Consider the following 13,286-nt stretch of genomic DNA (forward strand, 5'->3'; position numbering starts at 1 on the left):
GGCCACGTTATCGCTATCTCGTGAAACGCAAGCTACTCAGCCCGACTTGGCTGGCTGAGAAACGGCCGAATATCACCGATAGCGTTGCGGGCGCCAGAGATATCCACTAGCGCGACGCAAGCGCCGGCGCTGCCATCTCTTGTTCATTTCGCTGGTTACTCGCACCGCGGGAGGAAACTTCAAGGCGCCGCCTTGCGTACATTTCTTTTTATAAATTAGAAAGAGCCCGTTGTCATAACTTTTGATTGTGCGAAAAGGCATTAATCTTGATTACAATACAAATGCAGCAGTGAAAAGTGGACAACATTGCCGAAAGCTTGCTATGTTCAACCAATATTATTTCGTATAAACGCGTTGTTTTAAAAAATGATGGCCCCAAACACAAATGCCAACACCACCTGAGAGCGATGCAAATACTATGAGCACGCGTTACGAACAAAAGATTTCGTGGCGCCAAACGATGGGGAAAATGTGGCGATACGCATTCCTCTCGGCTGCCATTGCATATGGCTGCTCATTAGCATAATTCGCGTGGCTCGTCGCAGCAAAAATTATGGCCGAAAATCTCAGCAATGGCGGCCCAGCGCAACGTCACGCATCGTCAAAATGACGTTTGCGAAAAAGCCCTTCCTGTGACGCTCCTCACGAGATATTCCTTCAGCCAATCAGCAAGCTGGCATGGCGAATATCTTGGATCGCCACCACATATTCGCGCAATTGCGCGAATACGCATATGCACATGCATTGCACTGGTTGTGCATGCTACCGCTCACATTCTTTTTGAAGCGCTAACATCGCAATATAGCTGCCAAGGACCAAAAAAATGTATTAGTCCATAAAATTTGCAGCTCCACGTCACGTTTCGTCATCTTGATGAAAACTCAAAATTGCATTTTGCAATACTTCCGCTTCCCGGCACAAATTTCAAAACACGTGACCTCTCGACAGCCAATCAGAGAGTAAACATGGCGGATAATGGCCGCCGTGCAGTCGCCATGCGTGTCCAGAATAGCGCCCTCGTTGAAGGTTCAGCTTAATGTCTGGTGCCAGCGTGTCTTCCAGAAAGTAATACACAATTCGTGTCGCACAAGCAATCTGATTACACGAGGTTCGGTGGCAACAGACCGGATAGAACCGACGATAACATTCGAGAAACTTCCGATACAGAAAAGAGCATGTTGCACTGTGCGATAACATGCAACTCAGATTGACTTGTGAAAGACGTTCATCGAAGTAATAAAAATGTGTACCCGTGTCAGTATTGATATTTTGTTACATTTAAAGCTTTCCTTTTATGCAAGTACAGTCGCCGATAGATTTTTCGCACACGGCAGGGGCCGTAAGAATGTCTGGAATAACCAGCAGGGTGGCTTAGCGGCTGTGGTGTTGCGCTGCTAAGCACGAGGTCGCGGGATGAAAGGCGCGAAAATGCGAAAACTCCCCTGTCCCGTGCATGTGCATTTCGCCACATTTGCTGTACGAACAGTGTACCGATGTGCAAGTCATTTGACCCACTTTTTTCGCCATAGGCGAGCTCCCCGAGCGGGCTGATTATGTCTGATTTTCTTATATTCACGTCTTGTTAGACTGGTTCTTCTTCCTTCTATTATGTATTCTTTTATTGATTCACGTATTGTTAAGCTGGTACTCTCTCCCGTTATGCATTTTTGCTCTTTTGCTGTGTACGTCCCACTCCTGCCTAAGACCTTCCTTGAAGGCTCGCGGTAATTCTGAAATAAATAAATAAATAAAATAAATAAATAAATAAATAAATTGGGAGTCACGTTAAAGGTCCACTGGTGGTCAAAATTTATTTGGAGTCCACGTGTACGGCGTGCCTTAATGAAATCGTGGTTTTGGAGCGTAAAATTCCAGAATTCAGTTCAATGTGTGAAATAGGGCAGTCGAAAAAAAAAACGAACTGTAACGAAAAAAAAAAGTCATTTTATAAAATTTCAGAGTCGGCGACATGGATATCATGCCATGTCGGCGATATCTTCAGATCGGCGGTGCGAGGCGAAGCCTGCGATGCTTTCGCGTCCAGTTTGCAGCCGCGGCTAACTATAGCGTCGGTCGCAGTGGGACGACGCTATTAGTGGACCGATCTCCACCCAACCCGATCAATCTGCACTTTCAAAACCCGTCGGTCTCTTTAAAGAAAACTTTGCTTTAAAATCACATGAAATTCACGCGACGACTCGTTGATCATGGTCGCCATGTTTGTTGTAAATTTGCACTGCACGCGCGTTCGTGTACGAGAGGCCAAGTAAGATGTGGTACGGCGTTCGAAAAAAAAAAGTCGCTGTTTCGCCTGAAAGGAGAAGTATATATGGATAACGATGGCAAGGTATTTGATAAGTGGCGATGGTTCGTAGGTTTATCGGCTGTATAAACTGCATGCAGTAAACACTCGCTTACAAAATAAGCAACATTGTTGTTTATTCATGTCTTCCTGCGTGCCGCAAGCAGCAGGAGGGGTATTCTGTGAGAGTAGTGGACATGCTGAGGTTATGACCAGTGGCGCCACAGCCAATCAGCACCTCACTCGATGACGGCGAGCGGACAACCCTGGCGCGATGAGGAGCGCCCGCGGCGTAACTATGAAAGCGAAGCTTGTATTGTCACACTCATGTCGGCGTCGATGTAGCCGTACAAAAGAACCAAAGCCGCGAGAAAATAAAAGTTTCTTATCGGGCTGCGGATTCGAACCACCGACCTCCGGGTTGCTAGACCACAACGCTAGCACATTCAGCCACTGTCTGTGGCTGAATCTGTGGAAGACGACTAACGCGTGAGCAGTGGCGCGAGCGCGAGGGCACTGTTGGAACGCTGGCGTGATGAGCGGCATCGGGTCCAGCGGTGGAAGACGACTAACGCGTGAGCAGTGGCGCGAGCGCGAGGGCACTGTTGGAACGCTGGCGTGATGAGCGGCATCGGGTCCAGCGGTGGAAGACGACTAACGCGTGAGAAGTGGCGCGAGGGTGAGGCCAGTATTGGAACGCTGGCGTGATGAGCGGCATCGGGTCCAGCGGTGGAAGACGACTAACGCGTGAGCAGTGGCGCGAGCGCGAGGGCACTGTTGGAACGCTGGCGTGATGAGCGGCATCGGGTCCAGCGGTGGAAGACGACTAACGCGTGAGAAGTGGCGCGAGGGTGAGGCCAGTATTGGAACGCTGGCGTGATGAGCGGCATCGGGTCCAGCGGTGGAAGACGACTAACGCGTGAGAAGTGGCGCGAGGGTGAGGCCAGTATTGGAACGCTGGCGTGATGAGCGGCATCGGGTCCAGCGGTGGAAGACGACTAACGCGTGAGAAGTGGCGCGAGGGTGAGGCCAGTATTGGAACGCTGGCGTGATGAGCGGCATCGGGTCCAGCGGTGGAAGACGACTAACGCGTGAGAAGTGGCGCGAGGGTGAGGCCAGTATTGGAACGCTGGCGTGATGAGCGGCATCGGGTCCAGCGGTGGAAGACGACTAACGCGTGAGAAGTGGCGCGAGGGTGAGGCCAGTATTGGAACGCTGGCGTGATGAGCGGCATCGGGTCCAGCGGTGGAAGACGACTAACGCGTGAGAAGTGGCGCGAGGGTGAGGCCAGTATTGGAACGCTGGCGTGATGAGCGGCATCGGGTCCAGCGGTGGAAGACGACTAACGCGTGAGAAGTGGCGCGAGGGTGAGGCCAGTATTGGAACGCTGGCGTGATGAGCGGCATCGGGTCCAGCGGTGGAAGACGACTAACGCGTGAGAAGTGGCGCGAGGGTGAGGCCAGTATTGGAACGCTGGCGTGATGAGCGGCATCGGGTCCAGCGGTGGAAGACGACTAACGCGTGAGCAGTGGCGCGAGCGCGAGGGCACTGTTGGAACGCTGGCGTGATGAGCGGCATCGGGTCCAGCGGTGGAAGACGACTAACGCGTGAGAAGTGGCGCGAGGGTGAGGCCAGTATTGGAACGCTGGCGTGATTAGCGGCATCGGGTCCAGCGGTGGAAGACGACTAACGCGTGAGAAGTGGCGCGAGGGTGAGGCCAGTATTGGAACGCTGGCGTGATGAGCGGCATCGGGTCCAGCGGTGGAAGACGACTAACGCGTGAGAAGTGGCGCGAGGGTGAGGCCAGTATTGGAACGCTGGCGTGATGAGCGGCATCGGGTCCAGCGGTGGAAGACGACTAACGCGTGAGAAGTGGCGCGAGGGTGAGGCCAGTATTGGAACGCTGGCGTGATGAGCGGCATCGGGTCCAGCGGTGGAAGACGACTAACGCGTGAGAAGTGGCGCGAGGGTGAGGCCAGTATTGGAACGCTGGCGTGATGAGCGGCATCGGGTCCAGCGGTGGAAGACGACTAACGCGTGAGAAGTGGCGCGAGGGTGAGGCCAGTATTGGAACGCTGGCGTGATGAGCGGCATCGGGTCCAGCGGTGGAAGACGACTAACGCGTGAGAAGTGGCGCGAGGGTGAGGCCAGTATTGGAACGCTGGCGTGATGAGCGGCATCGGGTCCAGCGGTGGAAGACGACTAACGCGTGAGAAGTGGCGCGAGGGTGAGGCCAGTATTGGAACGCTGGCGTGATGAGCGGCATCGGGTCCAGCGGTGGAAGACGACTAACGCGTGAGCAGTGGCGCGAGCGCGAGGGCTCTGTTGGAACGCTGGCGTGATGAGCGGCATCGGGTCCAGCGGTGGAAGACGACTAACGCGTGAGAAGTGGCGCGAGGGTGAGGCCAGTATTGGAACGCTGGCGTGATGAGCGGCATCGGGTCCAGCGGTGGAAGACGACTAACGCGTGAGCAGTGGCGCGAGCGCGAGGGCACTGTTGGAACGCTGGCGTGATGAGCGGCATCGGGTCCAGCGGTGGAAGACGACTAACGCGTGAGAAGTGGCGCGAGGGTGAGGCCAGTATTGGAACGCTGGCGTGATGAGCGGCATCGGGTCCAGCGGTGGAAGACGACTAACGCGTGAGAAGTGGCGCGAGGGTGAGGCCAGTATTGGAACGCTGGCGTGATGAGCGGCATCGGGTCCAGCGGTGGAAGACGACTAACGCGTGAGAAGTGGCGCGAGGGTGAGGCCAGTATTGGAACGCTGGCGTGATGAGCGGCATCGGGTCCAGCGGTGGAAGACGACTAACGCGTGAGAAGTGGCGCGAGGGTGAGGCCAGTATTGGAACGCTGGCGTGATGAGCGGCATCGGGTCCAGCGGTGGAAGACGACTAACGCGTGAGAAGTGGCGCGAGGGTGAGGCCAGTATTGGAACGCTGGCGTGATGAGCGGCATCGGGTCCAGCGGTGGAAGACGACTAACGCGTGAGAAGTGGCGCGAGGGTGAGGCCAGTATTGGAACGCTGGCGTGATGAGCGGCATCGGGTCCAGCGGTGGAAGACGACTAACGCGTGAGCAGTGGCGCGAGCGCGAGGGCACTGTTGGAACGCTGGCGTGATGAGCGGCATCGGGTCCAGCGGTGGAAGACGACTAACGCGTGAGAAGTGGCGCGAGGGTGAGGCCAGTATTGGAACGCTGGCGTGATGAGCGGCATCGGGTCCAGCGGTGGAAGACGACTAACGCGTGAGCAGTGGCGCGAGCGCGAGGGCACTGTTGGAACGCTGGCGTGATGAGCGGCATCGGGTCCAGCGGTGGAAGACGACTAACGCGTGAGAAGTGGCGCGAGGGTGAGGCCAGTATTGGAACGCTGGCGTGATGAGCGGCATCGGGTCCAGCGGTGGAAGACGACTAACGCGTGAGAAGTGGCGCGAGGGTGAGGCCAGTATTGGAACGCTGGCGTGATGAGCGGCATCGGGTCCAGCGGTGGAAGACGACTAACGCGTGAGAAGTGGCGCGAGGGTGAGGCCAGTATTGGAACGCTGGCGTGATGAGCGGCATCGGGTCCAGCGGTGGAAGACGACTAACGCGTGAGAAGTGGCGCGAGGGTGAGGCCAGTATTGGAACGCTGGCGTGATGAGCAGCATCGGAGCCAGCTGTGTAAGAAGACGAACGTGCGAGCTGTGACATGAGCGCATTCGCGTGGTTACGCCGACGCTCAACCCAGTAACGGGCTCCTAAGAGCTGCGCTCTGAAAACAACAAAGCCAAGGTGATACGTGAAGCCCTTCCTCGATAGCGGTGAAATATCTCGTGCGAATCAAAGCCACGTCACACATAAAACAAACAAAAAACAGGGTGTCTACCAACCGGAAAAACCGGGAATTCTCAGGGAATTTGAACAGTCTGGAATAACTCATGGAAAACTCAGGGAATTTTTGCTTTTATCAGGGAAAATTAGCTGTAACTTTATTGAAAGGGAACGAAAGTCGTGTTAATGCTGGCTCCAGTAACAGAGGAATCGCAACGAATCGTCATTGACGCCGTGTCATCGGCACGATGTATTGCCAGAGTAGTTAACGACCGATTTTCCAGACGGCCGATTTTTCGAACATGCTCGATAATTCGCACGGCTTTGCGGCACCACCACGTACTCCATATAGTCAATGTATATTGCCTTGACTGCAGGTCCCAAATGGCATTAATCAGAGCCACCACCGCCGTCATTTTGATTATCTCGCCGCCTCGAACCGGCACTCTCGCACGCAGAACCGCTGGCAGCCGTAGCCATCACCGTGGCAACGTTAGGCCTAGCTGCTTCTACGTTCGCCATTAAGGTTCTTGCCGTGCGGTGCTGTGTTTTTCATTGAAATAATTCGCCGTTGTCAGCAATGGCGCCGACTCCCCCTTTGAAATCCTCCCGACTAGCTTCGAAGTTCGCAGAGCACAACGCGTTGCGTAATGCGTCTCCGAAAGTTAGCTTTGCCTTACTACAGAATTGTTACGCGGTGAAGGATGACAAGCGTGGGAAGGGGCGATTGTGAAGGGACACAGTATGTATCCCTAATTATACACGCGTGCACCCCATCTCCTGTCACAGTACGAGCCCGATATGCCTAATGAGCGTAGTGGCAGGGCTTAAGAGCTTTTTCGGGCATGCCAATGGCAATTTTAGCCCTTAAGGGCAGTTAAGGACATGAATTCATTTTTTTTCGGACTGCCCCATTTTTCGGGTGTTTTTGCGGCCCCTAGGGAGTCCGAAAAATCGGACGTTGACTGTACAACTGACCAAGACGATGCTTCAAATGATCCATGAGGTGAACGCGTGGCAGGAGGAGGATGAGAATAGAACGGACCAACGCACCGAGGAATCAACGGGAAAGGAAGCGTGCCACCGTCTCTTTGAAGGAGCTTGAGCTCAAAAAAACAAAGTTTTGGCTGACACCGACATGTAGGTGTCCCTCATTGAAACCAAAACAAACTCTTTAAAGGGGTGGAGACATCAAAATTTTCGTTCATGCGTTTGTTGATTCAAACGTTGCGTCATGCTTCAGGGAGCACGATACACACAGCGGGATTCATATATATCCGATAAATAATTTAATATTAGCATTACTATACCGAGCAATTTCGGTTTCGGTTTCTGGGCTCCGGGGGATGCTATGACGTCACAGAGGAGGAAACGCAATATGGCTTGGTCACGTGGCCCACAAAAAATAGTGACGTACGACTATGCTGCGTCGTCTGCTCGCGCATACGCGTGCTCTGCCAGCAGAGGTCAACAACTGGCGATTCGAAGTGCATGTCGCGATTATATAATTATTGCGAAGAGCGACAACAACGGTAAGAAAATATTGCGGCTTGTGAGAGTTGGTGATTCATTCCGAAGCGCCGTAAACTTTAGCTTTGAAGTGAACCGGAAAAGGCCTAGCGACGATATCGGCGGCGCCGAACGATCAGAGGCGGTGAAGCTGCCGTCGGTGCCAGAGTGACCACTCCTCGGTTGCTGATTGGCCGCTTCGCCGTACGGCTGCCGCACAAATGGGTCCCGGGCCCGTCCTCTCTACGGCGAGGAAATCTCACCATTCGCGAGCAAAACCGCCGTCGCACGGGGGCCCGCGAACGGCAAACGGCGTGCGGCGAGTTTCCGTGCCGGTAACGTGGACGGGCCCTCACATTGAGAAAGGCCAAGCGAACGAGACCGCTCCGAGCTGCCGAACTATGCCACTATGCGAGTAGAAAAGCGGACAACACGAACGCCGCATATCCTGGTCCCTTTCGGAGTCGGCCGGCTAGTTTTACACTCAAACGTGTGAAGGCCCGTCCGCACGGCAACTCGCCGCACGCAGTTTGCCGTTCGCGGGCCGCCGTGCGGCGTTCGTGTTGTCCACTTCTCTCCTCTTGTGTCCGGGTCTGCACGCCTTACTCCTTCTTTGCATTAAGAAAGGATTTCTATATGCCTGTAGCTCGGTCATAGTGGAGGCTATGCTCGGTCGCTCGGCTCAGCAGGCTTCGTAATCGGCATTTCATCGCTACTCATAACGGCTAAACCCCATGAGCGCGATTTTGTGCGCGACAGCGACGAGCGACGGCTTCGAGCGACGGATCGGGCCGTCGCGTGAACAGATCGCTCGATCTTGTCGCGCGATCGCTCGGTTCTGCAAATCTAGAATTCGTCGCTCGTCGCCCGGAAGTGCTGTGAGCGACTAGCCAATAGCGCGAAGCCGGAACTGGATGTACATAACTCAAGTACTTCCGATTGTCGCAGGGAACGAGCAAACGATTGAATTTTTATACGTGCAAGGATAAGAACCTACTGCAAGACTTTCAGAAATATCTTATGCTGCTTTTTACAGTAAAACACATCAACTTATGGTAATAAAGCACGCGTCACGCTAGTTTCGGCGCCTATATTGCTGCCCTCATACCGGCAACACTGGGGAGACGTCGCTCGAAGTCATCGCTCGCATGGGGTGCAACTTGTAAGCGACGAGCGAACGCGACAGCCATCTCCATCGCGTCGCTTGTCGCTGTCGCGTGCAAGATCGCTTGCATGGGGTTTATACTTAAAACGTCACGTTTTTGTGCTAGTGTGCTATGACGTCAATATTTTCGTTCCTCCTCTGTGACGTAGTAACTGCCGCGCTAGCGATGGGTCTCGACTACGAGAAGGAGTTTTTAATGACTTTTTGGAGCTGAATTAAAATTATTTTGAAATGTTTGCAGCGTCCAATACCTCGTTCTGGGTGTCCTTGCATACGGAAGCAACCTACAACATGCTTTTTTATAGCCTCAAAACTTGATGTCCCAACCCCTTTAATGCAGTGAGACCCAACACAGATGTTGTGTACGGGCTGAGAGTATGTCAGGACCGTTGAGGTTGAATTTCCAGCTGCAGAGAGAAAATATTAGTCGTGACAAAGTTCAGGCCTCATACCGATAAGCTTGCTATCAGTTGATAGAAATAGCTCATATTCAAAAATATTTAATTATGCATGCATCTCCTTTTCATTCATATTTGATAATGTTCGACACAATTTGGAATGGGTTTTGCCATTTTTTTCGCTATGCCCTCTGTTTTCTTTTTAAATAAAATAGATATTACTCCTTACTATTCAAACTGGATTTAGTCATTTTTTTTGTTTAAACATGCTTCTAGAGAGTGACAGCACTGAGCAACATGGTGTCAGCCTGCCTTGACATAAAACAAAGTTCTGGCTCATTCAGGGAATCTTTCAAAGGTGCTCAGGGAAAACCTGGAAAACTCATGGAATTTGGAAATGTCAACTTGGTAGACACCCTGAAAAAGCAATAAGTTCGGCAGGGAAGTGTTACTCCTGTAACAGAAAAAAGCGAAAGCCTGCTGTGCATTTGGTAATACATTAAGTTATACAATCGGGGCTAGACTTCTTGCAAGACATAACGAGCCGCAATGGGAGGACACGCCTCCTTAGAGTTTCATACAATTACTAGAGGAAACTCTTGCGTTAGTGCCTACGGGGGCTGTAATCAGGGTGGTTCAGCCAACATGGAAATTATGGAAGTACATGGGTTTGCCTAAACTTCATCCTTCTGGCTTCAGAGCGCTCCGCCACTTTGTGAATTCATTTCCAAGAAGCTACTGTGTAAGAAACTATTTAGGAAACATTATTAAAATTGCCCGACGGCAGGATTCAAACACAGGACCTCTTGCACAGAAGTCCGATATTGAAAAAATTACGCCTTCGAAGTTTATTCAGGGTGTCTACCAACCGGGAAAACCGGGAATTCTCAGGGATTTTGAGTAGTCTGGGAAAAAGTCAGGGAAAACTCAGGGAATTTGGGCCTCTATCAGGGAAAATTAGCGGCAATCTTATTGAAAGGGTCGAAAGTCGCGGTAATGCTGGCTCGAGTAACAGACAGGAATCATAATGAATCGTCTTTGATGCCCTGTCGTCGGCTGGAGGAGTTGCCAGCGTAGAGTCAACAACCGACTTTCCAGATTCCCGATAATTTGGACGGCTTCGCGGAACCGCCACGTACCCCATAGAGTCAACGTATCAGAACGTGACATTTCGGACGCAAGAACTCTTCGCCGTCCGATTTTCCGGACGTTTTGCCGTGACCGCAGGTCCGAAACGGCAATAATCAAAGGCACCACCGCTGCCATTTTGATTACTTCGCCACCTCGAACCGGCACTCTCGCACGCAGATCCGCTGGCAGCCGTTGCCGCCACTGCGGCAACGCTAGGCCTAGCCAGCTGCTTTGACGTTCGCTATGAAGCTTCTTGCCGTTGGATGCCGAGTTTTTTATTGAAAGAATCAGCTGCTGTCAGCAATGGCACGGACTCCGCCTTTGTGGTCCTCGCGATTGGCTTCGAAGCTTGGAAAGCACGGTGCGTTGCATAATGCCTGTTCCTGAAAGTCAGCTTCGCCTCTGTACAAAAATGTTACTTGGTGAAGCATACGCGAAAGTATTGCAGTGAAGCATAACAAGCGTGGGAAGGGGCTATTGCCACGGAACACAGTATGTATTCCTTAATTATACACGCGTGCACCCGGTATTTCCTGTCACAGTACGAGCACCGATATGCCTAATATGTGTACCGACAGGCCTTCAGAGCGTTTTCGAACGTGCCTGTGGCGGTTTGAGCCCCTAAAGGCACTAAATGACACGCATTTTTTTTTCCAACTGGCCGATTTTTCGGACGTTTTCGCGGCCCTTGGGAGTTCGAAAACTCGGCCGTAGGCTGTGCAACTGACCCAAGATACTTCAAATGGTCTTTGGGGCGAACGAGTGGCGGAAGAAAAACAAGAATAGAAATGACCTACGCATTGAGGAATAAACAGGAATGGAAGCTTGCTGCCGCCGTTTTGGAGGAGCTTGCACTCAAAAAATTAAGTTTTGGCTAATGCCGAGATGCAAGTGTCCCTCATCCAAACCAAAATAAACTCGTTAAAGCAGTGAAACACAACACTCAAGAGTCGTGCGCGGGCTGAGAGTATGTCAGCTAGGACAGTTGAGGTTGACTTACGAGCTGTTGAGAGAGAATCTCAATTGTGACAGAGTTCGGGCCTCATACCACTTAGCTTGCTATCAGTTGATAGAAATAGCTCATATTCGAAAATATTTGCTTCTATATCTATCTCCTTTTTATCGTATTTGAGAATGTCCGACTCCATTTGCAATTTTTTTCGAAGACATTTTATTTGCTGTGCATTTTACTAACTCCGACTTCTATTCTCTTTTTGAATTACATGAACACTACTCCTTAGTATTCAAATTAGATTAAAGGGATACGGACACAAAAATTGGTGGGTCGTTTTCTGCGTCAGAACAAAAGTTGAACTGTTAAAAATGACGAATACAACAAGCTGCTTAGAAAAAAAGAACGAGAAACACCTTTCTTTTGCGATTTTCTGTTGCGCCTTGCCTCCAAGCGGCCGCCGGGAGAAGCTGAAACTTGACGTCATGACACCCCCGCGTGCCCGCGCGCGCGCGGCCAAGGTCAGTCACAGCTGACGCAGTCTTTCCGCAGTGTCGGTCTCTTGCAGCGTTTGTTTATCGCCGTCGGCTATGTTCGCACGTGGTATGTCTGAAACATTATCCCCGTCAGCGCTCCATGCAGGTGGTGCATCTTACACGCGTGTTCGCACGGTCGTCGATCGGTATTGAAGCATTCTTCGTAGCGGAAGAAAATGCCCAGACATTACTGCGCCCACGGCTGTTATAACAGCATTATCGGTCGTGACACGCCGTCGCGCACGTTTCCCAGAGACGAGGAGGTGCGTGAACTTTGCATACGTGCCTGTCAGCCACCACACCCAGCATGGAGACTTCTAAAAAATGGCTTCATTTGCGCGGACCACTTCGTCAACGATGCTTATGCGACCAGCCCGGTTGTGCTCAAAAGGCTCCTGTTGAGGCAATAAAATTCAAAGAGCGGGTGCTTAGTGACGCATTCGTAACTGTTAGCTGTGTTCGCCAACTTTTGTTGTTCTGGCAACAGACCCTCTCTCTTTCTGTAGGCATGTAGCCGCAGCGGTGACTGCAGGAGTGCCTGTTGAAAGAAGGGAAATTACCCTTTCATTGGCTGTGCAAGAACAGATATTCTCGGCTTGTGACAGAAATTGTTTACCCTGCGGTGCATGTGTTTATCACAAAACAAAATAGTCATGTTGTGTACACTCTCGCTGCGTCTAATATTGAACGACAGCATACGAGCGCTCTTTTAATTGATCAAATATACAAAACTCAGCCAGTGAATGAACGCCAGACAACAGCATACATGTCTAGTAATCTAAAATGCGCAGCACATTTATCTATATTGCGTTTCTTGCTTTTCAACCTCAAGCAAAAAATTACGGATTTTCATAGGTCTCTGCATAATCATGCGTCGGGTTTCATGACTTGGTTGTTCGCGCAGCATTTCCCTATTAAATGTCACAGCCAAAGACTTTCCTTTGTCTATGGCCGCAGGATCGATGTAGCTAAGTGATCTGGTCGACGGGTCCCTAGCGCAGCCGCCCATCTCAACGAGTTCAACCAGTAAATGGATTCTAATGGCGTGACTGTGAAAGTAGCCGTAAACACAGGGCTATGAAACGGCTGGAAAATTCTACACATGCCGTTGCGTAAAGGCGAAGTGTGCAGCGATCGAAAGCCGACAGCGTAGGTAAGCACAAACGACGAGCTACGCTACCTACGATTCAACCGTAATAGCTCCCTTTCTGCCTCAACGTGGGTCACGAAACTAGGCATTTTGCATCCTACGTAACATAATTTTACGAACTGCTGCTGCTGCATTTCAAGTTTACCAGAAAAAGAAATTACCATTTTGCTGGCCCGGACTGCCTGACCGGCACGTTCAAGGCCGCCTGCTCTTCTTCGCCGCTTGACGCGGAAGGCTCGTAACCGTAAGCGGTTATATTTCTTGCTAAGTTGGAACGGTCCTCGTCTGCAGACGTGTACTCATCGCTGGTAGAGGCACCAGAACCAGAATTCATGCTC

General features: G+C 51.6%; 1 protein-coding gene across 1 annotated transcript in view; it reads left to right on the forward strand.

The window, feature by feature from the left end:
• LOC142570726 (uncharacterized) overlaps positions 1–13,286 on the forward strand; it is a 175,172-nt gene that overhangs the window by 98,231 nt on the left and 63,655 nt on the right. The gene's annotated exons all lie outside the window — the stretch shown is intronic.

This window comes from Dermacentor variabilis, chromosome 2, assembly GCF_050947875.1.
Source record: "Dermacentor variabilis isolate Ectoservices chromosome 2, ASM5094787v1, whole genome shotgun sequence".
In the NCBI taxonomy this organism is placed as follows: domain Eukaryota; kingdom Metazoa; phylum Arthropoda; class Arachnida; order Ixodida; family Ixodidae; genus Dermacentor; species Dermacentor variabilis.